Genomic DNA, 25646 nt, shown 5'->3' with positions numbered 1-25646 from the left:
ATGTTGTCACAAAAGACTGATAGAAAAATGAGTATGAGGTCTTCAACTATCTCACCATTCACTACCTCACCTGATCCACTTCTTACATCATGGTAAACCCTGTCTGATACAACACTTAAATTTAAGATTTCAAGATATGCCTCAGCTTGGAAGTCAGCTTGCACATGGATCTTCTTACAGGAAAGTTTGTAATTTAACAATGAACCATTACTTTATTGGCCAGAAGTTATTTTTTTTCAAACCTGATCCACTTCTTACATCATGGTAAACCCTGTCTGATACAACACTTAAATTTAAGATTTCAAGATATGCCTCGGCTTGGAAGTCAGCTTGCACAGGGATCTTCTTACAGGAAAGTTTGTAATTTAACAATGAACCATTACTTTATTGGCCAGAAGTTCTTTTTTTTCAAAACAATGGTTCCATTAATGAAAAGATTTTAATCCATTACAACAAGAAATGGGCTGCAATCTGCAATTAAGATAAACTAAATCACACCCTTCACCGGATTCTGCATATTTTGGTTTATATTTAAGACCTGTCATTTTGATTTGATCAGTACCTTTCAGGTTCTAACATCTTTTACGAACACACAATCTTCTATACAGTTTCTTTGTGTTAAACTTGCTCTTTTTTTGCACAAAAACAGTTAAAATTTATATTCTAAAAAACTGTGGCTAAACCATAAGCGTAGGTTTACAAGAAATATATAGTTTTAGGTAGACATACCCTAGAGTGCACAGACAAGTATAAATTATCCAAAAAATATTGTGGAGGGCTATCCATGTCATTCTACTCTGAATTTTACATTTGTGCTTCTTAAGAAACTGACATACTAACAATACTATTAGACAAAACATGGTATGAACGCACATTTTCAGAGACAATTTTGATTGTGCACACCTAAGGATAGGTAGGAGGAGAGGTCATTCAAAGCCCTTCCTTGCAGTCCATGAAATTACATGGGTTGGTAAGGCTAAAATTATATCGAAACTGCCCACACTCTTTCCGCTTGCACATCATACTCAATTTGCCTCTTTGTAACTTCGTACGAAAAGAAAATGGGAATTGAATTACTCCTCTCTTTGCAAATCGTTGCATTTAGATGGGTTGGTCAGGATGCAAATAAATTGAAACTGCCCATGATAGTCTGCAATATGGCCACAGTTGTGTGACTGATGGAATCTGATTGTTGTTATGGTCTGGATGCTATTTTCGGGCTCCTATTTCTGACAAGAGGGAGGACCTAGATAGTTCCTATTACAAACATGAGCTTGGCCCTAGATAGTTCTTCTAGATGCCTGGACTGAAGGAATGTGTGAACTTTCAGATTAAATAGTTATACATAGTGTTTGAATAGCGTGTTCGTTATATGCAATGGCTGCTATTCAACATATGTTTAATGAAAGTGATTCCCTATAATGTGCAAAAATGGACAAGCACAGTGAGTACACCCGAATATAGCATATTAAAAAAAAAATTGTGCATTGTTCAAAAAATAGTTAATATATCATGAATTATGCACAAGATTCACAAAAGAAGCACACTGCTTCCAAGTGATGGGCCTCACACTGCCTGCCCTAAGTGTTGGAACTTTATGTCGATGCCTCCAAGGCCTACTAATATGAAACACTTATAAAAAATTATTACAAATCCATAAGGAGTCCAGTCAGCCTTCAAAAAGGGTCTACAAAGGGTAAATTAAGTGAGCGAAATACATGGCAATTGCCTTGATTGAACCACATCTCTTAATGGGTAGGATCAATATTAGGAATGGGTGGAAAATGTTCCGATTTCATTGATGTTTTGACGGTACTGTAAGACTATAAGGATCTTTGAGTCGCTTGAGGTACTTCCGAATTTGACCAATATGTACCTTGTCACTAATTTATATTCTAAAAAATTGTGGCTAAACCATAAGCATAGGTTTACAAGAAATATATAGTTTTAGGCAGACATACCCTAGAGTGCAGAAAGATTCTGTCCTATATAGTCACAATGGTCTCCCCATAATGTTACATCAATGCTAAAACCCGACTTGTCCTTTAATATGAGTGTTTTCCTTAATGTTTCACTTACATCTTTTCCTCGAATTGTTGATGCAGGTGAAGTGGAGGTAACAACACCAATGAAATCCACATTCATATTTGGAGTTGCACTTTTTATTTCAGCAATAGTCTTGAAGTGAGAGCTCTGGTAAGGAAATGTTGGATCATCTATGGGACATGGATTGATAGTGGAAGCAGCAAACAAGTAAATTTCCCATTTGTTCTTGAGGTGGTTGTAGTTTGGATTTTCTTCTCTCACTGTGCCATTTGAAATGATGTATACTTGCCCAACTTGAATTAGATTGTAAAGAGATTCGGCCAGTTCGGCAAATGCAGAAAGGTGGATCTCTTCCTTATCACGGTTGATAAGGTCAAATCCAAAAACTTTTCCTGAGCCTCGCACATTGTTGTAAGCCTTCAATGATGTTTTTGCAGATGCCCTACCTTGGATTGACCAATATTTTCGGTAAGGGTTGAGTGCCGTGAATGGAATTGTTGTAGTTGTTGCCGTAGTTGGTGGAGTAACTACAGAGGGCAAGGTATCTTCAGATGATGAAGAGCTAAATTGGGATGAACCCGCCTGTGCATGTTGTAGCGTCGATGCGTCCTTCATCAATGCTGCTGAGCGCATCACAACTTCAAGCTCAACCACTCGGATGGACCTTATGTAAACAAATGAGAAATGAATTAATGAAGATTCCATTTTCCTTCTTTTAATGCAAACAACGTTTAGAAGGGAAAAAGTAAAAGAGGGTGACTTCAACTGGTGGGCCTTACGAGGAGTTTTGGAGCACTGTGCAAGCTACTTTTTTAAGCAGAATTATTGAGCCAATTTGGATGTCTCCAGATACAACTTGTGGGCCATATGCGGATGGTAGCAAAGTCTTATGTTGATGTGTTCCATCAGATAAAGTAATGTGGAAGTGCGAGGATGTTGTTTTTAATGAGGTAACAGAACCAACATCGATTATCTGAAGTATTGGTTGAATCTCGGTGCAACCATTCAGAAATAGAGGAATGGCATTCGTTGTCAAGATTGTCTCCATAATATTAACAGGAGGTTTATTTTTCCCGTGATAGGAGTACCTGCAATTCATTAATTTCACCACAACACAAAATTCTAGTTAAAGGAGATGTGATATGAATGCGGAATCTAATCTAACAAGGCTAACTTTTGATGGTGAAACAATAATAAGGGCACAACCTAGACGGGAAGGAGAATAACCTCTCATATTAACCACCCAAGGTAGACCACATTAACAAAATGCTTGTTATTTGATTCAGTGACAACGTACATATTATGCAAATTCAGAAGTACCTCAAGCGCCTCAAAGATCCTTATAGTCTTACAGTACCGTCAAAACATCAATGAAATAGGAACATTTGCCAGCCATTCCTAATACTGATCCTACCCATTAAGAGATGTGGTTAAATAAAGGCAATTGCTATTTATTTTGCTCACTTAATTTACCCTTTGCAAACCCTTTTTGAAGGCTAACTAGACTCCTTATGGCTTCGTAATAATTTTTTATAAGTGATTCATATTAGTAGGCCTTGGAGGCATCGACATAAAGTGCCCACACTTAGGGTAGACAATGTGAGACTCATCACTTGGAAGCAGTGTGCTTCTTTTTGTGAATCTTGTGCATAATTCATGATATATTAACTATTTTCTGCACAATGCACATTTTTTTTTTAATATGCTATATTTGGGTGTACTCACCGTGCTTGTGCATTTTTTCACATTATAGGGAATCACTTTCATTAAACATATGTTGAATAGCAGCCATTGCATATAACGAACACGCTATTCAAACACTGTGTATAGCTATTGAATCTAAAAGTTCACACATTCCTTCAGTCCAGGCATCTAGAAGAACTATCTGGGGCCAAGCTCATGTTTGTAATAAGAGCTATCTGGGTCCTCCCTCTTGTCAGAAATAGGACCCCAAAAACAACATCCAGACCATAACAACAATCAGATTCCATTAGTCACACAACTGTGGCTAGATTGCAGACTATCATGGGTAGTTTCTATTTATTTGCAGCCTGTCCAACACATATAAATGCAACGATCTGCAAAAAGAGTTGTAAGTCAATTCCCATTTTCTTTTCGTACAAAGTTACAAAGAGGAAAATGGAGTATGATGTGCAAGGGGAAAGAATGTGGGCAGTTTCGATATAATTTTAGCCTTACCAACCCATGTAATTTCATGGACTACAAGGAAGGGCTTTGAATGACCTCGCCTCCTACCTATCCTTAGATGTGCACAATCAAAATTTTCTCTGAAAATGTGTGCTCATACCATGTTTCTTCTAATGGTATTGTTAGTATGTCAATTTCGTAAGCAGAACACATGCAGAATTTAGAGTAGAATGACATGGATCAAGAATTCAACATGCCCTGTTAGGTTGTTCCAAGTTTGAAACCGCTAACTCTTAAAAGATCAAGGGGGACCCTCTTTGCTTCTGGTAGCCCTTGGTTAGAACTTTCTACCACCAAATAGTTTGAATGATCCTGGATTGGTTGTGCTATTGTTTCTGTTACCTGATCTGTCCTTACCCTTTAACCCGCTTCAGCTGCCAAACAAAAATTTACTCTGACCCTCCTGCGGCCTTATAGTCCAACGCTGATTCACTTTGCATAGAATTGTTGTTAACTGCCAAATGCTTTAAACAAAGGGGAGAAAACATTCAAATTTCTAGGTTGGCCCTACCAGTTCCTGTAGCATATGTAGAGCTCTTCCAAAACATTTCAAAGGCACAAATGTTGTCACTGCAGATCCTTATATTGGTTGGAGTGAAACTGGTTTCCTCCTTTAAAGCATGTAACAGAAAGAGGGGGGAGAAGAGGGGATTCATTTACTGTATGTTTTCTACCACTGTTATTAAGGGCCAGAGCTGTAACTTCATGTATGTTGTCACAAAAGACTGATAGAAAAATGAGTATGAGGTCTTCAACTATCTCACCATTCACTACCTCACCTGATCCACTTCTTACGTCATGGTAAACCCTGTCTGATACAACACTTAAATTTAAGATTTCAAGATATGCCTCGGCTTGGAACTCAGCTTGCACGATCCGGGGAGTGATAATTTTAAGGAAAGAAAATTAACTTATTTTATTTAAATTTTGTTTAGAAGTTTTTACAACTCTATAAAATGACAATTGTGGAAATTTGGCACAATCTTGTTGAAGTTACCAGACTTGACTCTGAGAATGGCTTGGCCAAAGCCCAACAGTTTGGAAATTAAATTGTCAAAGTGATCAATCTCGACTTCGAGTACGAATTGTAAAGGCCCAATATCAAGAGTTAATTCGAACTCTGGAAAAACTTGTAAATTGATTTGGGAATGTAAAAGATACACTAAATTTACTTTTTCTGGGCAGGGGTAAACACTTTTTTATGGTCTGTTGGGAGCAATAAATCCCAACTTCATCCCATAAAGCCTCTATTAATGCGGGTGCTATAAATCTTCGCCGATTCATACACGAGTGGGGCTCTATTCCAGCTGCGGTTTGAACCTGGGTTGTTATTGTGGTGACTTCCCTATCTCGACCTCTAGACCATAGCTCAACAAAGGAAAAAATACCTTGGGGGGAGAAAATGTGTTTTTGATTAATACAAGTATTTATGATAGCTATAAAATGGGAATATTAAAGACAACTCATTTTAGATTTTATATACATACATATACTTGAAATGCTATGGATTCTCGATAGGTGACACATGCTTGTTGGTTGGCTGCTATCAAATTAGGTTAGAAAAACAAACACAACGAGTGTCTTTTTGGGTTCTCTCTGTCTTTTAGATAGAGATGGAAAAGTCTGAAACATCACTTGAAAGTTAGAACTTATTGAATCAGTTTGACTCGCCTGTGACCTTGAGTCTGAATATATGACTCGGGGTCAAGTTAGATTTGGTTTCCTCAAAGAACAGAGTTGAACTTGGAAATTTGACTCAGACGAATTAGAATAGTCTGGCGACATTCTTTAAATTTCTCATGCTTCTTTGTTTTTCTAAAGAAGCTGCTTTTTGGCCAAACTAGCATTACATTGTAGAAGCTGTACTGAATTCTCACTTTTTTTGGAAAATTTTGGATAGAGTGGCCAAAGCTTAAAGTAATTAGGGAGTCTAATCTTGTCAGAGTCATCTTCATTTTTATGGATGCTAGATTGAGCTGCAATTTAATGCAAACTATCAGCTTTTAAAGAATCTTTAGAAGGAGGTGTTAAAAAAAATATGGGACTCTGAAGTCTTGTTAATGAGAAAAGAGTGTACAAACATAAAATCAGGTCAGCCTGATGACACCTTCGCAATCAGAGATGTGATTTTGAGATTAAAGATTATGAGCATAGTTATAAAAATGAGAACTATCTTGGACATTCTTTGTTGTGAAAATGAGTAATGAAATATGCTGATAAGCCTATGGAAAGAAAGGATATTCAAGTCTTGCAATAAAAGCACAGTTGATTACGAGAGATACATAATGTGGAATGAATAGCGTAAAAGTTAGAGCGATATCTAGAACAAATACATATTACTAATTGGTTGAACCCTTAATTGTGATAATTAATTTCAAGAAAGAGCTCTTTCCATTAGGGAATCTCATAATGCAGATTCTAGATTGTAGATCAGCGTTATCAAGATCATCATAACATAGAACCATTCATCATTGTAATAAATTTCAAGAACAAACTTTCGGTGAACCTTGCACATACCAATTCCAAATCATAGGTCAACCTTACCAAATTCATCATATTACTGTCCAGTAAGTAGTTGACTACGTCATAATTTCATGTTCATTGAAAGAGAAGGCTTAATGATATACTCATTTGTGTGTTGATATCTTGGTGTAATTAATGGATTAGCATATGTGTTATCATTTAACTTAATATCTGTAGTAACCATTCAATTGGTTTTATTTACAGTTCTTGCAGGCTTGAAAGAAAAATATGACAAAGCAATGAGGAGAAATGATGTCAAGGCCATTTTTGTCACCGGTATGCATGGTTTGAAGTTGTCGGTTGCAATCTAATTTTGAAGGATTGTTTGATTATAATAGTGATAGTGATATTAATGCAGTTTGCAGAAGGGATGGAAACTATACTAAATGTTCAATGGTGTTATAAATCTTTATATATATTCATAGGCTTGGAATTCAGCTTGCAAAGGGATCTTAACACTGAGTTGTGCTCCTCCAGAATTCTTTTTCTTTAATCAGGAAAGTGATGCTATCAAGCAACTCAATCGAACTATGTTAATTGATAGCTATTATCTTAGCGTTAATATTCTCCAGTTAAGAATTTGTTTGGGAATTTCCTTGGCTTATTGTAAAATTCTCAACATTCTCAGTCAGCCGCTCAACAACATGGTAGTGGATGCATTGCGAATCCAATCTCACTATTGCCTCGTTCATACAGTGAGATGGATGACATGGTGTACTTGGGGCTATAGGATCCTTCAAAGATAATTTCCAAAGTGTCGGGCCTAGATTTTAGCTTTTGGTGTTTTATGACCTTATCAAAAATCCAAAGAGTTATCTATCAGTTGAATATCATAAGTCTATATGCTTCAATGTGGGGAAGTGAATGCTTCAATGGCAAATGTAATGCACGATGTAACTGTTGATTGCAATGCCTAGGGAATGTTGAAGCCCTCTCATAGCACATCCTGCATGAGTTGACTCCTATAGATTCATGACGATGCATTATACTTTGTTCCTTCATTCAGAATCACCCCACAATAATCACCCCCAGCACCTTGGAGGATCTCGGGCATTTCAATACTTGTTTTGCCAGCGTCTTTCATGCATCTAGGGTAGTCCTTGTGCAGGCAGTCATTAGATGCCCTGCATCTTGGTAGATTCTGCATTTGAAGATTGTACTGCCATAGTCATCTGGCCGGGTTCATTGAGATCCTTTCAAATTTAGGTCAACCCTATGAGGCATACCTTTGTTGACTATTCTACGCATGTTCAGGTGCAATTGAAGATTTTACTCTCCTTGTTGGTCTTAAGAAATTTTATAAATTGACCTAAGAAAAATCTGAACTCTTCCATAAAAACTACTCTTTTACTTTACCCCATAAAAAAAGGAGAACCCTTGCAGCCTTATGACAGAATTACTGCAAGTTTGCAATGCTCCGTTAATATAATGGATGCTTTTTGATAGCCTTATGACAAAATTACTGCAAGTCTGCAATGAACTGTTAGTAAATGGATGCTTTATCGGATACCCTTTGAGTACCTACCGGTTGTATCTTTCCCACATAGTAGTAAATCGACCGGAAATATAATTTGAGCATACCCAAAGGAATCACTTCCTATTGGATCAACCACAGAGCCTAACCCTGATAGTGTTGAGAGAATCAAACCCGTGACCTCTCAATAATACAGGTGACCTATCAATAATAGAGGTGCAATGCACAAATGTCAATTTTTATAGAGTTTACAATGAAATTATAGTTAGTAGGATGATTCAAGAAATCCCTTGTATCATACACGGAGAATGTCGACCATATCGAAATAATTTATAAGAATGGGTAATGTGAATGGATTCATATATATTTTTCACTTCAAAAATATATGATCTAGAAACTATTTACCATATGTTAGGTCCCTATAATACTAGTGATTCCCCCATTACTATTGTCATTTTAGCCCTTATTCTTATTGTTGTTCCCCTATTGTCCACATATTATTATTATTGTGCACCATAGAAGCCCACTATTCTTATTCTGTGACCTTATATTATTATTCTTATGTCGGCTTGATTATATTGTAACCCCTTAGACTCCTATATATAGAAAGGAGGTTTTGTCATTTGTATCATCCAAGAATTGTCCATTTTTTTAATGTAAAGGAGGTTCCCCCTTGAATATGCTTATTTTGAAGTTATTGATCTATCTTACATTCTATTTTGTGAGCTGGTTGTATAACATTTGGTATTAGAGCTTTGGATTCTAGGGTTTCACTGCTCCAAACAGGACATTGTGTAATTTTTACTATAAATTTTTTTCTATGACGTTTCAGAAGATGAAATTAAAACCCATTTGAGCTGAAATCTTGATGCATTTTGGGTCAAAATGTCAGATATTTTCTAGCTATATTTTAGGAGATATGATCCAAGAAATTTAGGGTTTTGTAGGCTCCAGAATTATATCATAGACAAGTGACCTGGGGAAAATTGTCATAACTGTCTCTCTGAGCATCATATTGAAATTGCATAAAATGTTACAAAAAGATAAGGGATGGTAGTTTTCTGTGTACTCATTTCAAGTATGAATGTTGAAACAATGGCATGTGGCACTTCATACAAGTTTGCTCTACTGAACCAGTCTATAATCAAGTCATCATGGACTAATAACTCTTTCTTGGAGAATCCAATATTGATCATACTTGCGGGGTTATAATGAGGATGTAGAGGGATACCTCAAGACGGAATTTCAGACATGGGAGATTCACAATTAAAAAGATACAATAGATTTAATATCGAGCTCCTACAAAGCTAAAAAATGTGTGTAGTCTTTTTAAAAAATTTCATAAGTTTGGTTTGAAAAATTAGTTTGGAGGAATTCAAAGGACATAGTGAAGCATAATTATCATTAATTGATGCCTCGAAGAAAGAAAATGGAAAAGCCTAGTAAGAAACCTGAAATATCTAGAATGACCCATGAAGAAGAGGAAGAAATGCAACACGATATATCAAAATTACGAGACCAAGTGAAACATATTTCACTCTCACAAAAAGTAACAGAAGCTAAGATGGATGGTTTAAAGAAATGCATGGAAGCTAAGATGAATGGCGTGGAATCTAAGATGAATGATGTGAAATCTAAGATAGATGGCATGGAAGCTAAGATAGAAGAAAAACTTAAAGGCAATATGGAATATTTGAAGATAGATTTCACAAAGTTGCTACAAGAAATGCTTACTAATGGTGCAAGGGTATTAAAGGAAACTCATGATGAGAAATAAAGAAATGATTACCATGATTTCATAGACTCTAACATTGGATTGAAGACCCACCATGTTCAAAAGATCGATATGTGGAAGTTCTATGGCAAGGATCCTGTAACATGGATACCACAGATGGAGCAATATTTCAATCTCCATAATGTGCAAAATACACAAAAGGTACACATTGAAACTTTATATTTGAAACCCAATCAGTTTGTATGGTATCGATGACTTTGCTCTCATAAACAAATTGTCACTTGGGCAATTTTTACAGAAGAAATGATAGCACATTATGGGGATACAAAAAGTAACACCTTTTTTAACCATTTGATAAATCTCAAACAAAAGGGTTCAATGATGGAGCACATTGAGGACTTCCAAAAAGTGAATATAAGGATAAAACATATTCTAGAGGAGCAGGGATTGATGTCTTCATAGGGACTTTAAAGGATCACATCGAACATAAGGTTCACCTTTGGGAACTTGATTCATTGGAGAAGGAATTCAGGTTGGTAAGAAAAATGGAAAGAAAAATTATGGCAACAAGGAAGCCTACCACTCACAACTATAAAGATGAGAGTGTTGTTTCCCCTAGCCTTACACAACCTACGAGGTTGACACCACAACAATTGGAAGAAAAAATAGAAAAAGGGATTTGTTACAGTTGTGAGAGAAAACACTCTAAAGGTCATAATGGTGCTGAGAAGAAATTATTTTACATAGATTGTGAAGAGAAGGAAGAAAAGGAAAAATAAATGTTAAAAGGAGAAGATATACAATAGGAAAAACCCTAGAGAAAGAAGAAATGAATCCGACCATATCTTGTAATGCATTGGGAAAAATTACAACTCCTCAAGATATCAAGATAGAAGGACATATCAAGAAGAAAAAGGTAATAGTGTTGATTTATTTGGGCAGTACCCATAATTTTATTCATTGTAATATAGCCAAGGAATTGAATTTCATCCTATATCTAGCACCCGAGTGTCAAGCGATGGTTTCAAGTGGAGGAACCATAAATTTCTCTAGAAAGTGCCATAATATCAAGCTATCCATGGCAGACTATATATTGAATATCTAAATGCTTTCTATTCCAATGGGTGGTGCTGATATTGTACTAGGAGTCCGATGACTACACTCTTTGTGTACGATAACTTTCAATTTTCAAGAACTTTTCATGAATTTTTTTTTGGAAGGAAAATAAGTTGCATTAAGGGGTATCATAGGGAAACTGGGAAGGATAATCATCTCTAACGGAATGACAAAGGTTCTAAATAAATAACAACGAACCGTAATTGCACAATTATGTTCACTAGAGGTTCCCACAATGAAATCATCTATTTCTCCAGATCTCCAAAAATTATTGGACAATTATTCCAAGGTATTTGAGACTCGCAAAGGCCTCCCACCTATTTGTGATCATGATCATGATATTCATTTGATTCCATGTCATGTTCCTCCAAACATCAGGCCTTACAGATATCCCTATGCCTGAAAGAGTGAAATTGAGCATATGATTGCAGGAATTCTAGAGGCTGGTATAATTCAACCTAGTCAAAGTTCTTTCTCTGCTCCAATAGTATTTGTGCACAAGAAGGATGGATCATGGTGCATGTGCCCAGATGATAGGGAGCTCAACAAGCTCATTATTAAAGATTAATTTCCCATTCCTCTCATTGATGAATTATTGGATGAATTACATGGATCAATTTACTTCACCAAGTTGGATCTTCATTCAAGTTATGATCAAATCAGAATGAAGACTAAAGACATTCCGAAAACAACATTTATAACTCATGAGGGTCATTATGTATTTTTCTTCATGCCTTTTGGCCTTATGAATTCACCTTATACATTTCAAGGTTTGATGAATTCCATTTTCAAACCCTTAGAAATTTTGTGTTAGTATTTTTTGGTGATATACTAATATACAACATGTCTTGGAAGGATCATGTTCAACATGTTGATAGGGTGCTCAAACTATTGGAGGAGAAACAATTATATGCAAAGACATCCAAGTGTTTCTTTGGAGTATAAGAGGTGGAATATCTTGCTCATATAGTATCTCATGAAGGTGTTAAGGTAGACCTTAGCAAAATTAAAGCCATTAAGAAATTGAAAATCCCCACATCCCTAAAGCATATGTGAGTATTTCTCGGGTTGACAGGGTATTATCACAAGTTTGTTAAGAACTATGGGAGAACAGTAGGATCTCTAATAATATTACTAAAGAAAGATTCATTTTCATGGACTCCAGAAGCAATGAATGCCTCTAAGCATCTTAAAGAGGCAATGTGCCAAGCACCGATCTTAGCTATGCCACACTTCACAAAAACCTTTATTGTGGAATGTGATGCCTTAGGAAATGGAATTGGTGTTGTTTTAATGCAAAAATAAAGACCCATTGCTTTCGAAAGTCATGAAATCAAAGGCACGTATTTACACACAGCTATTTATGAGAAGGAAATGTTGGTAATACTAAATGCACTTAAGAAATGGAAATCCTACCTAATGGGAAGACAATTCAAGGTAAAAATGGATCATGATAGTCTTAAATAATTTTTAGAAAAAAGATTATCTTTAGAAGAGAAGCAAAAATGGGTGACAAAAATGATGGGTAATGACTTTGAAATCATATACAAAAAAGGGAAGCAAAATGTTGTTAGCACCTAAATCTGCCCTAGGCTGAAGGAAGGAAAAATTCAGGGTAACCACAAACCACGCTCAGTCTGGTAGCTAGCCCTACCAGAATAGGAGAGGGCTATCTCCGAGTCACGCTCAGTGAATAGATAAGCAAAAAAAGGTCTGAGATGACTTACAATGAAATATTGATCTTAGGCTAGTAAGTGAATATAGATACAAGAAACAATTTTTATGAATGACCGAGCTTCTAGGATGGTATGGGACCAATGGTCACCAAAGAACAAAGAATTTAATACAAAGGCACAAATTACTTCGTGAGGCAAGGCAAGCGGAAATTGTAGCAATTTAGTTTGAAATAACGTGGAACGGAGAGATTGCTGAGGAGTGTGAAAAGGGCATAGGAACATGAATCCTTTTCAACAGAAGAAGAACACTGAACATGAAATTTTCCCACAGGCAGAGCAATAAAATTGAATTCTACCTAATCTCACTCAGAAAATTTCATTGGAAATGGACATGAATTGAATTATGAAACATAACAAAATACATATGAAAACATAAGAGACACATTTTCTACACTCACAACCACAAGAATCTCATGAAACAGAGATGCTGCCTTTCATTAATTCTCTTTCAAAAATACACAGTGAAGAAACAAAGTTTCTTTCCCACAGTCTCCCAGAAGTTACAAACTAACCAACCCTTTGCAAATGGCTTACATGCAATATATAGAATGGGCCATGAAGAGATAGAACACCCAAGGGTTGGGGAGTTACTCGAATCATTACAAAATGGAGATGAAGAGCCAACCATCAGCTACAGGTGCAGCGCTACAAACATGACATTTGGCTTGGGTGACTGTTTGCCTTCCTTTGCCACTTGGATAGAAGCCAATTTGGAGAAAAAATACTTTAATTCCGCCTTTGGTGCCAAAAAACCGAAGTTTAGATGAGCGGGTCCACTTGGAGATGTCGCGAACCAAAATTTCGTGAAACGGAAGCAAATTTGGCAATTTTTCCTCTGTGCGCCACGCCATTTTCTCTGTGCGTCGCGCTACTTTGTGGCCTATTTTGGGGCACTTTTAGGTGTCTAAAATGTGCCCAAGCGGGCTTGTTGGAAAGCCTGTCCTGTCTACTTTCTAACCCCACTAGAATATTTGAATTTGGTGCTCATTTGCCCCTCCAAATCTTCATTCTCCCAAGACTGCTTCCTGTGTGTCAAAAAAGGGGCAGAGAGGCCATTTTTGGGTGTCTTTTGACCTTTTGGAGACTCATATCTTGCCAAAATTTCTTTTCCAGGCACCAGTAGTCGTGATTTTCTATGATGAATCCAGAAATGTGAACCATTCCTCATTTGGGGCACTAGATTTTTAGCGTTGCGCCACTGGGAGAAAAACCTTGTGTTTTGCCCAAAAATTTGTCATGTGACCAAAAATTCCCCAAATTTCTTGAAATTTGGGTTGGTGGTTCTCTATGGGGTGTTATGATGGGCCAAGGAAGATTTAGCCAATATTCAAAGCCAATCTTTCTCTTTTGCCTCTTTTGCCTCTTTTGTTGCTTTGCTCAATTTTGCCTTCGAGCTCTTTATCTAGGCCTTTGCACTCATACCTCACAATTGAAGTACTTCATGATCAATTCCATGAGTGGAGCATACTCATCTTTCAAATATCTAAATGGAAAGACTCTTGTGAGCTGACTCAAGAATTTTGCCTTAATGTAAGGCTCATAGTGTTTCTTATCCACTTTCTTCTTCTTATGCCACTGTTCTCGAACATTTGGTATGCCTGTTGCCACTGAGATAGTTTCGGGTGTCAATGTGAAGGTGACCCTGGCCAAGATAGACTGACCTCCATGTAGGTGAAGCACAAAAAGATGGGTCAACTCATGATGAACTCTAACATTAGCCACCCTTTGACAAAATTCAAAACATGCTAGGTGCTGGAAATATGACATGGCAAGAGGGCATGCTTGTAATTCAGTGAGGGTAGTGGGCTCATCCCTAACATGTTTGCCACTCTCGTGATGTCTCGTGGGAGCCTTCTCTTCTGAGGATGAGTCACCTTGTGTCTCTATCTCATACTCTGATGAATGCTGAGATGCCATGACTGTTGTGTCTACTCTACTTGGGCTGCCCTTTTGGTGATGGTGTGAAACTAGGTGTTATTGTGAACTCTGCCACCAAGGGAAACAATGCGAAAGGGACTGTTAGGAAGGGGGAATAATATAATTGGATTAGGGATTATGGGGAGAAATTTTGTTTATGGACATGTAGGAGGGTTTGGGGATTTGATAGGGTAGGGTTTTGGGGTTTTGACAAGGTAGGGTTTTGGGGTGTTATGTTGACAAATAAGAGGAGGGATACGAGATAGGGTTTGGTAGTATTTTAGGGTAGGGGTAATAGGAAAAATGAGAAAGGGAGGATAGGGAAAAATTGTAGGAGAGGGAAAAATGGTAGGAAAATAGAACCTTGGCCTCAATACCTCAATTATGCAACCCTAGCCACCATGGTTTTGATGTTTTTTGAGTGGTTGGTCTTATGAGTTTTGTGGCAATTGAACATAGCCAAGAACCACCATATCATCCATAAAATTTGATGAGCAAGCCATGATTTAGACCCTACCTGGAAATTTGGAGGCAAATTTCAATGAAATTCAGGCCTTTTAGCCCTGTGCGCCGCGCCTCCCATGTGCGCCGCGCCAGTGTAAATTTACACTGGAAAATTTCTCCCAGTGCGCCGCGCTCTCTATGTGTGTTGCGCCCTTTTCCAGGTGACGTTTGGAGGCCTTTCCGGTGTCCAAATTGGGTGCAGGATAGCTCGTTGGAAAGGTATTTCAGTCTACTTTACAACCCAGCTAGAGTGTTTCAATTCTGGTTTCATTTTCCCTGTAAAAAATCAAATCTCCCAAGACTGGTCAAAATGTGCCAAATGAGGCTGCCTAAAGGCAGAGTGTTGTTACAGTCAACTTTTGAATGCCTTCCTCAACTTCAAATTGAGCTCATGGTAGCTCATTGGAAATATCTTTGTGTCTAGTTATCATTTGAATCATAAATCAAGTCATTTTGCCAACTGAGCTAGGAAAAAATTTGATTTTCCCAAGGTCACTACAGAGGTGCATCAATTCTCCCGAGGTAACTATATTTTTGAAATTTCTCCAAAACCATGACACGTGTAAAAAGTGAAGGAGGTTTTTCTTCCTTGTAAGCTTTTGGAAAAAAACCTCTATAATGTTTCCCAAATTCATCATTTATTGCTCAGAAACCTCACTTGATTGAAACCTATCCCGATGTGTGGAACAAAGGATTTGTCGAAATGAAGCGAAATGAAGGGGATAGGGAGTTTCTAAATTCTTGAGGAAATTTTGGGAAGTAGGGAGGGATGTTAGGAGGTAGGGGAAAATTTAATCTCAGAGATTGAGTGAGGGGAAGGGGTCCAAAAAGGCAAAACACAGGTCCAACCTAGAAAATTGCCAGGTTGTAGCAAGAAACTAGGGTTTGTGCAAAAATGAGGAATTTGGGGGATCTCAGTGATGGGGAGTGTTTGATAAGGTACTTTAAGGATAGGGGAAGGTGTATGAACATCAGGATACAATTTTTGCCGATGATTTGGCCATCCAAGAGAAATTGCCTTCAAAACCCTAGGAGAGGGAAATGACCTTACCTAGGTGCAACTAAAGCATGAACAAGGTGTAAAATGACCCAGTGGGACTTGACATGATAATGAAAATTCTCTGAATGATGGTACACTCAACTAAACGGTGATATGGACCGACATTTGGACAACTTTGACAAGGGTAAAATCAAACCCTAGACCTAATGCCTAGTGACCAAATTTTGCTTGAAGACTCACTGAAATGACAAAATTTGACCTTGACACCTTAAAGTCACTTTGTAAGAGCATGTTTGATCACTGGAGGAAGGTTGCAAAGACTGACACTAACAGAAGGATCATGTTCAACATGTTGATAGGGTGCTCAAACTATTGGAGGAGAAACAATTATATGCAAAGACATCCAAGTGTTTCTTTGGAGTATAAGAGGTGGAATATCTTGCTCATATAGTATCTCATGAAGGTGTTAAGGTAGACCTTAGCAAAATTAAAGCCATTAAGAAATTGAAAATCCCCACATACCTAAAGCATATGTGAGTATTTCTCGGGTTGAAAGGGTATTATCGAAAGTTTGTTAAGAACTATGGGAGAACAGTAGGATCTCTAATAATATTATTGAAGAAAGATTCATTTTCATGGACTCCAGAAGCAATGAAGGCCTTTGAGCATCTTAAAGAGGCAATGTGCCAAGCACCGATCTTAGCTATGCCATACTTCACAAAAACCTTTATTGTGGAATGTGATGCCTTAGGAAATGGAATTGGCGTTGTTTTAATGCAAAAATAAAGACCCATTGCTTTCAAAAGTCATGAAATCAAAGGCATGTATTTACACATAGCTATTTATGAGAAGGAAATGTTGGTAATACTAAATGCACTTAAGGAATGGAAACCCTACCTAATGGGAAGAAACTTCAAGGTAAAAATGGATCATGATAGTCTTAAATAATTTTTAGAACAAAGATTATCTTTAGAAGAGAAGCAAAAATGGGTGAAAAAAATGATGGGTAATGACTTTGAAATCATCTACAAAAAAGGGAAGCAAAATGTTGTGGCAGATGCACTCTCAAGAAAAGATGAGGATGTGGAAGCATTACTTTGCGCCATTTCTATTGTTCAATCAGATTGGATAAACGAAGCAAGGGATGAATGAAAGAATGATGAAGAAGTGTAAGAACTCATCCAAAAGCTACAACATGATCCCAATACATCTGATACATTTATCTGGAAAACTGATTCGTTATGGTACAAAGATCACTTATACCTATGTAAGAATTCCCAACTCAAATAAAAGATTCTTATGGAATTGCACACCTCTCCCTTAGGAGGGCACTCAGATTCTTAAAAACTTACCACATGGTTAAGAAGGAATTTTTTTTGGATTGCCTTAAATCAGATATTCAAAATTTTGTGGCAGAATGTTTGGTTTGCCAATGAAATAAAGTTGAAACAATTAAGACCCCAAGTCTATTACAACATTTATCCATTCCAAGCCAACGTTTTGAGGAGGTTTCAATGGATTTTATCACAGGTTTGCCCAAGTCTGAAGGAAAGAATGTCATCATGGTGGTAGTTGACAGACTTACCAAGTATGCACACTTTTATGCATTATCTCATCCATTTAAATCTAGTACAATTTCTACTTCATTTATGGAAACAACTAAAAATCTACATGGAAGCTCAAATATTATTGTAAGCGACAGACACCCCATTTTCACAGGAAATTTTTGGACAAAATTATTTTCTTGTCTTGGTACTCTGTTAGCTCATAGCTCATCTTATCATCCTCAATCTGATGGGAAAACTAAGCTAGTAAACAAATGTTTGGAAGGATATATTTGTTTCTTTGTATCTGACAAGTAGACACTATGGGTCAAATGGTTTCCTCTTGTTGTATGGTGGTATAACACTTCCTCCCATACTGTAGAAAAAATGACCGCATTTATGGCACTTTATGGATATCATCCACCATCCATCACATCATATTTAAAACAAAATTCTAAGGTTCAAGCAGAGGAAGATCACATCAAGCATCAACAACAAGTTCTCAAACTCTTAATGGATAGCCTCACTTCGGCACATAATAGAATGAAACAAAAGGTAGCTCAACATCACGTTGAATTTTTTTTTATGTAGGTGAATGGATATTTCTACTAATACAAGCATACAAACAAATGTCCCTCAAGCAAGCTAATAAGGATAATAACTTATCACCAAAGTATTATGGTCCGCACAAGGTGTTACAAAAGATTGTTACTATGGCATAAAATTGGAGCTTCCTGCATCTTCCCGAGTGCACCTATTTTTCCATGTTTCATGCTTAAAGAAGGTTATAGGTGAGAAGATCCCAGTTGAAATAATATTTCCAGAAATTGATGAGGAAGGAAAAATCATATTGGAGCGAGAAGCAGTCACAAAAAAAAAATTTGACCGCTACGAAATCGATTAATTTTTTAGTATCTCATCAAGTGGAAGAACTTACCCGTTGAATATTCCACATGGGGGGATGAGATTTTTGCACAGAAGCATCCAAAACTACTCAAGCGTTGAGGAAATTTTTTTTTTTCAATGAGAGGGGCATATTAGGTCCCTATAATACTAGTGATTCCCCTATTAGTATTGTCATTTTATCCCTTATTGTTATTGTTGTGCCCCTATTTTCCCCATATTGTTATTATTGTGACCCCTTAGATTCCTATGTATACAAAGGAGCTTTTGTCATTTGTATCATCCAAGAATTGTTCATATTTTTAATGTAAATGAGGTTTATCCCTTTAAGAGGCTCATTTTGAAGTTGTTGATCTATATTTTCTTCTATTTTGTGAGTTGGTTGCATAAAACCATATGTGAATTTTGACACTTTCTTTGTGCAGGACTGATAACTTTGCTCGAATGCTCCAAATTTAGCTTTTCATAAATGGTACATTGACTCATAGATAACACACTCCTCGACCATCCTCATCTTGAGATGATGAACATCAAAGCTTCCTAAGGCAACGAAAGGAAAAACCCATGTTAGTGTTCTCTCTTAGATGTGTTCCACCATCTAAATCATGGAGATGGGTTATCAAAAACCATTTTGGTTACAAGATTTGACTAACAAATCACCATTAGTGGCAATAATACTTAATTAATCGTATTAATACACAAAAGAAATTCCAATAATGACAAAATACCTTGTAAACCATTTCAACTATTTATTCCATTTAATAATATGAAGAAGGGAAAAATTCTTGAATAGGAGTGGCTTTTATGAGGTCAAAGAGGGTGGATTAGTAGTGAAAACCATGTTGATTTCAAGCACTAATAATATACATTTTAGATTAGTTCCTATTACGAACCAAAGTGGGTAACCCATAGGCTAACATTTTACTCATATTGATCAACCTACCATTTAGAAACCTTATGGATGACCTACATAGAGCCATGCCTTATACCACTCCAAATTTTTAGGTCAAATTTTTCTTTCTCACATATCATATTTTTTTGAAGGAAGGTGGGTCATCTAGTACAAGGTATATTAATTATTTTTGCAATCATGTCCTTTTATTTAATGTTAAGGGAATTATAATATGAATCACATGTTTATTTTGATTATTGACCACTCTTGATTGTATCCTTGTGCCCATGCTTCAGCTAAGAGGTTATCCCATTTTCCCTTAGTCTAGTGTGACCTTCCACTAGGAGTCTCATTTCCATTTTTAGGAGTGGAAGAAATAGGTTGCATTGATTGATATACCATTCCAAAGGTTTTACATAAGTATCACTTCAAATAGTCCCTTCCATCCACCTCCATGCTTTGGTTCATTGTCATTTGCCATTAGTAGTAACATCGTCTTATCCTCATCTTTGAGAAAGCACACATAAATTTTCTCCCTTAATAGGTTCATGCACCTTAAATAAAAATAAAATAATGTATAGCCACAAATGAGAGAAAATGTGAAACGAAAAATATGGTTGGGAAAAAATTAAGCATGTGGAAAATATATTTGACTGAGCTCCACCCCTCGCATCAGCCATCACCTAGTTCCTGGAATATCATGTTATATCGAAACAAAAGGTAGTTATGAATTTCCAAACCTTGATGATAAATGAACTGCTAAATTCATAAGGGGTATTGGAAAGAGATAAGAAAGTTGGTTACCAAAGATATGAAAGAAATAAAAAGAAATTCATTAAGGTAAAAGGTTCACTAGAGGGGTGGTGAAAGTACGTCAAGGAAATAGGTAACTCAAGCTGCCATTATTTCTTCGTCTTCATAACATTACACTTACGATGTTGGACCCCGCTCAGCTAGTACCATGGCTATGGCTTATTCTTTAAAGTATTTACCATTTCATGCCCATCTTTATCACATGCACTTGTGGATTGATGTTCCTTCATAAAAAAATACTAATAAGGATAATTGGATTCTCATCCAAAAAATAAGTGTGGTAACATATTTACAAATCACCAATTGAGAAAGACATTTGAGGAAAAGGATTGTCTAAAGTATATTTGTGGCCCTAGAATTAAATGCAGTTCACTACAATACCTTTGCCATTTATTTATCTAATGATATTGATCACACTTCTTATTGAGGTTATGTTTAAGGTTCTTTATATTAGATTCATTGGATATCCCTTGAGGGATGGATTGATATTTTTATTTCACATTGAAGATGATGTGTAGCCTAACATAAGTGTACTTGTGACCTTGCAGCCAAGACAATCCTACCCTCAAAATTTAGCGTTGGCCCTTGGGTAGCCTCAACATTGATGCATGGCCTCTTATACATCTCTAGATCTTGAAAATTGTGCAAAGAGGTAAGGTTGTTGCATAAATTGATAATGTGCCCCAAAGGATCCACAATAACCTTAGCTGGCCTTGTACCTTCTTGATGGGTGTTTCCTTGTTCCATATCCCAAACTAGGATGATTATCACTGGAGACAAAATGGGAGGGTTGGAACACCTTCTTTGATGATGATTCCATGCACTAGGCTTTAGATGTTTCCATGCAAACCTAGGGTGATGATTCGTGGATTCTTGAGGATGAAATTTTGGATAAGGAGTTATGGCTTGGAGATACACAAATTCACATTAGTTATGCTTTGGAGTGGGGATAACTCTTGGAACCATTTTTCAACCTTTCATGATAGACATGATTACTTTATTAGGATGACACCATGATGTAGAGATACGTTTACCACATGTGTGGAAAATATAGAGTCTTTAGTTATGATTTATCATTACGTAAAATTATCTCTAGGTCATCTTCTGACTTATTAGGATTGTTGAAAACTTAATATAAACTTTTACAAAATTTATTTTTAAATTAGAAATAACTCAACATTTTTCGCTCATATATGTAAAGGGGAGTTGAACTGGTTGAATCATTGTCACACACACACATACAATATCTCTATTTGGAAGAGTGCTCACTTGTTGGTCTTTCTTCTCTTGGACATGATGGCTAACTAGGGGTATGGATTGTGTTGGAAAGGATTTGATTTTCGTGTAGAGGATTTTCATTGGATTGATGAAGTGATATTTTCTTGAATTGTGTAAGTTTACTATTATTTTCTTCCATTTTGAATTAATTGTTGAAATTAGGGTTTGTCATTTTCATATAAAAAATTGTAAGATCTTATGAACTCTTATTTCTTATTATAAAACATTGGTCAACAAGTATCCATTGAAGGGACTATATTTGCACCATTTGACCTTTAATATCCTATATAAGGAACCCACTAGGGGTTGGAGGTGAAGTTAACACTCCCTCCTCATTTTTTATCCAAGGCCCTCTTCCTTTTCAACTTGTCCTATTGACTCCATTTCCCATTTAACTGAGGAAAATAGCCTTTGTGTGATAAGAAACCTTAACCTTCCATTTTTTTTATGGTAAAATAGTGTTAAGGCTTGGTTAAATATCAATACTTGGTTCACAATTGCACCTACATGTTATTTCTATTTTCGTAGGAATTTCATATATTAAAATTTAAAAAGAATAATATATCATTTTATGCATTTTTTACGCGCCATCTTGGGGTTGACGTCTAGGTTTATTGTGTTGTATTTTCCATTTCTATCATTTAAATAGTATTTTTTCAACTATACCTTGTTTACCCCCATAAATATACTTATGCCCATTAATAAGGATATTATCAATAGGTTATTTTACATTGTTTTTATCAAGTTTTACATGTCATAAATATATATACTATTGAAACCTTAGCTTATAGAAACATTTTGTAAGTTGATGGTGGTTAGTGGAAAATATCACTTTAGCATTCGTAGACACTATCTTAGTCTCCAAGGATTTTTTGATAGTTTCCTTCAGTCCATCATCTCTAATCACCCTAATCCTTTCTTAATTGAATATTTTAGGGCATGTAATTTGAAAACTCATTAGATAACCATTTGGCCTAGAATTTATTAGTCATCTAACCTCTAAGTCTTATTGGGGAATCCTTCCTTGTCGCAATACTATCCAACCATAAGATAGAAATGGAGAAGTCAGTAAGGTGAGAGTCATGGCTAATCTCATTCTTTCCCTAATACAAAAAGTACCTAGTGAAGCTTTGCACTAGGATACTAGATTTTGTAGAAAAAAAATTGAAACCACTATTGGGGAGGAGTGGAGTCCTTCTATTTGTAATTTGAATTCCGTGATTCAAGTTATTTGAATGAGCTCACCCTTAAGGAAAGGATAAATATACTAACATAATGACTCTATTGGAAGAATTAAGTACTAGTTCTTCATTGATATTTATAGATTCTATGCTTGTAGGGTGAAGCATGCATCTTTTAAGGAATTTAAATTCAATACAGTGACTCCACAATTGCATGTTATGAAATTTTCTGGAGGTAGAAAATGAATCCTTGGAATTTACATGAAATTGTCCTATTTTGTATATCAAGCATATCATATGAAATGCAAATTAAATTTCACTATATATATAATTAGTAATTTCTTTAGCCATTGGTCATGTGGTAGCATGCTAAAGGATGCTCTGGATGTTAAAGTTGAACATGAAGATGCAATCATAAGTTTATTTACTCATTCCACCACCAAAATCCATGTGAAATGGATTCACTAATCTAGTGCCAACAAAATACCTTCGTTCACTAAGCTTACTAAGAAATTCCTTAAGTATGAGGGCCTTAAATACAAAACGTTTCCCTAATTTGTGATGGAATTTAATATAGCCATGAAGAAGACATTCAATTTCTTTTTATCCTCTTTTCCATAGGAAGAAGAACCATATTCTTTTGAAGACAATGAAGAATCCAATGATGAATATGAAGATGATGGGGAATATTACAAATAGATAGAAGAATAAATTATTCTCCATCATAAATATGAGCATATTTGAGAACATCCCTATGGGGATCATGATCTTGATAAGGAGTTCTATATTGTACGAGATAACAATAAAGGTCATGATACTAGTGAAGAGTCTAATATTGATATAGGAATACAATTAAGGATGATGCTTTTTCCCACAAAGATAAGGTATGTTCTAACCAACCAAATTGTTTTTAGTTCAATGAAACATCTTTTGAATGTTGGGAAAGGGAATATACAATTAAACTATTAGATTATGAAAATAACATTGATGATTTTTTAAATCTCGATGAAAAGAAATGGGATGTGATTTTTTATCATTCTAATGGAGATTTGGTTTATGATACCTATAATAACGCTATATAATATAATTAGGATAGGATTATTTATTTTTTTGAGCCATAATTACCTCCTTTCAATGTCGGCCTTTAGTCATATTCAAATTTGAGGAATTGTTGATATAGTGACTAATATTTGGTGTGTCCTTGTAAGTCTAGTATTTATGAAATGTAGTAAATCTCTCAAGCTATCCCTTAGCTATTTTTCCCTTCATAGCATTATCAAAGAGTCAATGTAGACATTAATAAGAATTGTATGCACAATTAAAATGTATATTGGACAAGAGTATTTACAATTGATAATTTGTTGTAGATTTTCTAACCTAAAAGGAAAGATGAAACAATCCTTATAATTTGAGAATAATTCTTATTCTAGCTCTATCCTTCCCTTTTCATCCTCACTTTGTTTAAGAACTTCCATATTGATCACCTTTTAAACATGACAAATATGCAGTATGAAAACCTTTCTTATAACATGGAAAAGTGATTATGGCCTTATTATAATTCTCCCATCACCGACCCTTATGACCATGATCATTTCCTTAAGAATTATGTGATAATGATCATGATTATTACATTTATTTTTTTACTCATGAATATGCATAAGGGAAGAATGTCTAATTTTGAAAAGATAATATGCTTGTTTCATTGGTTATACAAATATACAAAGATCTTGAATAGCATAGGTTAGAATTGGTATGTAGGACAGTGTGCTCTACATTATTATAATGGTGCATCCTTTTTTTTGTAATTTCTTTCATGTTAATTTTCGTAGATAATTAGATGTATCTAAAACTTGTTTTTAGCTACTATTTTTATTATTCTTATCCCTTAGAAAAAGGGTGAAAATAAAAACCCTACTCAATTGACCAATGCCTTTAAGTGTATAGGTATTGTGTCTATGAGCACCAAGGATTATCAGAATTATCATGCATTACTTATTTTAGTAGGTTGATCATGTGATTTATGGTGAGAACATGTCCCTGCGATGGAGCCATATGTTACCCGATGAAGAGGGTAACCCCTAGGAGAACATTTTTCTCCTATTTATTAGCTTACCATTCAACATCCCTATCAATGACCTACAAATAGATATTACTTAGACCTCTCCACAATTTTTAGGTCAGTTATTTTTCTCTCTTATAGAATACTTCTTGAAAGAAGGTGGATCATCTATTCCAATCAATATTAATCATTCATGGAATCACGTGTTTTCATTGAATGTTAAGGGTACTTTAATACCATCATAAGTTTAGCTAGATTTTTAATCACTCTTTATTGTATAATTGTTCTTGTGCTCCACCTGGGAGGTTATCACCTTTTCTCCTAGTCTAGTATTACATTCCCTAAGACCTTTCCTTTCCATTATTTAAGAGGGACACAAATAGGAGGAATTGATTGAGATAGTATTCTGAAGGTAATCCATAAGTATGACTTTAAATTAGTCCCTTGTATCCACCTTCATACATTGGGTTGATTGTCATTTGTCACTAACAATAGAATTCTTTTATCCTCATATTTAAGCAAGGTCCCACATACATTTTTACTTAATAGGTTAATTAAATTGAAAGAAATATAAAAACATGCATATATAAAAATGAAAGAAAACATAAATTCAAACCATGACTTTGAAAAAATTAAAAATCATGGGAAAAACCTAGCTTAAGCTCTACCCACCTCATTATCCATCACCCAATTCTTAGCATATCATGCTCTATCTAA

The sequence above is a fragment of the Pinus tabuliformis genome, chromosome 8, assembly GCF_031772625.1.
Source record: "Pinus tabuliformis cultivar Carrire ecotype Pingquan chromosome 8, CPIR1, whole genome shotgun sequence".
NCBI classification, from domain to species: domain Eukaryota; kingdom Viridiplantae; phylum Streptophyta; class Pinopsida; order Pinales; family Pinaceae; genus Pinus; species Pinus tabuliformis.
Note: the sequence above shows the minus strand (reverse complement) of the source record.